The sequence below is a fragment of the Mus caroli genome, chromosome 9 (genome assembly GCF_900094665.2).
Source record: "Mus caroli chromosome 9, CAROLI_EIJ_v1.1, whole genome shotgun sequence".
NCBI lineage: Eukaryota > Metazoa > Chordata > Mammalia > Rodentia > Muridae > Mus > Mus caroli.
In genome coordinates, this window is record NC_034578.1 from 103,767,091 (window position 1) to 103,769,782 (window position 2,692).

General features: G+C 42.2%; 1 protein-coding gene across 1 annotated transcript in view; it reads right to left on the reverse strand.

Moving 5' to 3' along the window:
• The window catches only part of Ccdc36 (coiled-coil domain containing 36), a 23,890-nt gene that overhangs the window by 20,174 nt on the left and 1,024 nt on the right, over positions 1–2,692 (reverse strand). The gene's annotated exons all lie outside the window — the stretch shown is intronic.

A 2,692-nucleotide genomic window follows, 5' to 3' on the forward strand; every position in this document is an offset into this window, starting at 1 on the left:
CTCACTTTGTAGACCAGGCTGGCCTCGAACTCAGAAATCCGCCTGCCTCTGCCTCCCGAGTGCTGGGATTAAAGGTGTGCGCCACCACGCCCGGCAATTTTGTGAATTTTTAAACCTATATAAATACAGGTTTATGACAGATCACTTTCCAAGTGGAAAGTGAATGAAGGCAATAGGACTGGAGAGACAGGCAGATCTCGTTAGTTTAAGGCCAGCTTGGTCCACAAAGAGAGTTCCAGGACAGCTAGGTACCCAGAGAAACCTTGTCTTAAAAACAAAACACAACAAAACAAACATTCTAAACAAACAAACAAAAAAAAAACCCAACCCCAAAACCCACCAGAGAACTAGACAAATGCTCAACATTCCGCTCCCATCTTCAACCCTAGGCAACTGTGTGAAAACAGAAAGAAAGGTGCGGGCCTGAAAGGAAGATACACTGTACCAGAAACCAACTGTATTGATGCCCTAATGCAACCCTCTGCCTCCAGAATGGTGAAGACACACTCTTCACATACTGACCATGGCATTGGGTTATGGGAAGCTGAACAGGTGGAGGAGGCTAATTCAGGCCCATATATATTGGAGATTATGGTCAGGTGTGGCAGGGACATGTGGACCTATGTGAGCTCAAGACTAGCCTGATGTACATGAAGTTTTAGGACAGCCAGGGGTCATAGTGTGGTCCTGTTTCAAAACAAACAAACTACATAATGGAGATTATGAATAACTTAGATCTGGGCAAAGTTGTTTTTGAAGCAGATACTGCTCTTCTATCCTGTTAGTGTCTATCTGTCTTTCTTGCTTCCCAGTTGGAAGCTGTGAACTTCTAACTTGTTTTCTGTGGAAATACACACCAGTGTTAAACCCTGAATATGAAGGTGGCTTACACCAGCATTCTAGCATTCAGGAGGGTGAGGCAGAAGGTTCGAAACAAATGAGAAGGCAAAAGTCAGTCCCAGGACAGTCTCGAGTCAGTGTGAGATGCTGTATAGAAACCTAAACCAAACCATGCATCGCATCCGAAGGGCTAACGTAGATGTTGATGGTTCAGTCAGTCGCACTTGAACATTGTGGATAGAGCCCACTACAAAGACAACACAAACGTAGCCCATTTGGGGACTGGAGACATGGCATGAATGCATGCACGGAGCCAGATGCATACACATAAATAAATGGTGAAACCTTTTTTCAGGTAGGCTGACAAACTTTTAAAACACATGGCCCCCCAAGTTTTGGCCCCCAAGTTTTGTTTTGTTTTTCAGAACTGAGGATTATTTTATCTAGGATTTGAGAGGAAAACAGGTCAGGCAAGCTGTAAGTAACTGACAGGAGGGAAATGGAGAAAAGAAAGACATAAAGCCGTGTTTACTGAGTTCAGATCAGCAATGGATGGCTACAAGTAGCTGTAGAAATTGATCTAAAGGAGTGGTTAAGAGAAAGAGTGAAAATGTCCAGAGTGTTAGGACAACCGTGCTAAGGACTGCGTCTGATACCTTAAAAGACAGGAAGAAGGAGAAGCAAGAGTTATGCCTCCTGGATTAGAACCCAGAAGATCAGGCAGATTTGGCAGTAAAGATCTGTAAGCGACCACCACTCCCAAGTTTTGTATTTCTTAAGTTCTGGAGATCTAGCCCAGGCCTTTGGAACTCTAACCGTGAGCTCCATCTCCAGCACTGGTCTTCAGATTTTTATTTGGAAGATATCTAAATAACAATATTACTATGAGCTGGGGGGTAGTGGCACATGTTTTTAATTTTAAAATATTGTTTAAAAGATATTATTATGGTTTTTTGAGATAGGGTCTATGTAGTGCTGGCTGTCCTGGAGCTTGTTATGTAAATGAAGCTGGGCTCAAACTCACAGAAATTCACTTGCCTCTGCCTCCCAAGTGCTGGGATTAAAGACTGCACCATGCCGCTTATGATGATTTTATGTGTCTACACGTGTGCCAGGGCGCAAGGGGAGGTCAGAGGACAGCTTTTAGGAGTCAGTTCTTTCCTTCCACATGGGCTCTAGAGATCAAACTCAGATCATCAGATCTACACAGCAAGCACTTTTACCTGCTAAGCCATCTCACTTGATCCACAATTTGCATTATTTAATGCTACTGTGGAACATGAGGAAATATAATTAATTAAAACACATAAGTGAGCCAGATGGTGGTGGTGGCACACACCTTTAATCCCAACACTCAGTAAGGAAGCATCTCTGGGAGTTCAAGACCACCCTGGTCTAAAGAGTGAGTTCCAGGACAGCCAGAGCTACACAGAGAAACCCTGTCTCAAAACAACAACAACAACAACAAAAAGTGCACAAAAATAAAACACACCTTCCCCAAACACTAAACTTAAGGTAACTGAATAACATGTAAATAAATATTTTAAGTCAAAGGAATCACATTATCAATACAAAATCTGTTTACATATTGACATGAACAAACATTATTAAAACAAAAGAAACAGTTCAGCATAGGAATTATCTTAATGATGGAATTATGTCCTGAGGTTAGCTAAAGTTGAGCTGTACATAATAAATTTCAATATAGTTGCATAATCATTATTCAAAATAGCTGATTTCCTTTTCTCTTAGAATAAAGACAATAATTAGTAACAGTGGGAAAAAAGAGGTGGGGAGGCCGGGCAGTGGTGGCGCACGCCTCTAATCCCAGCACTTGGGAGGCAGAGGCAGG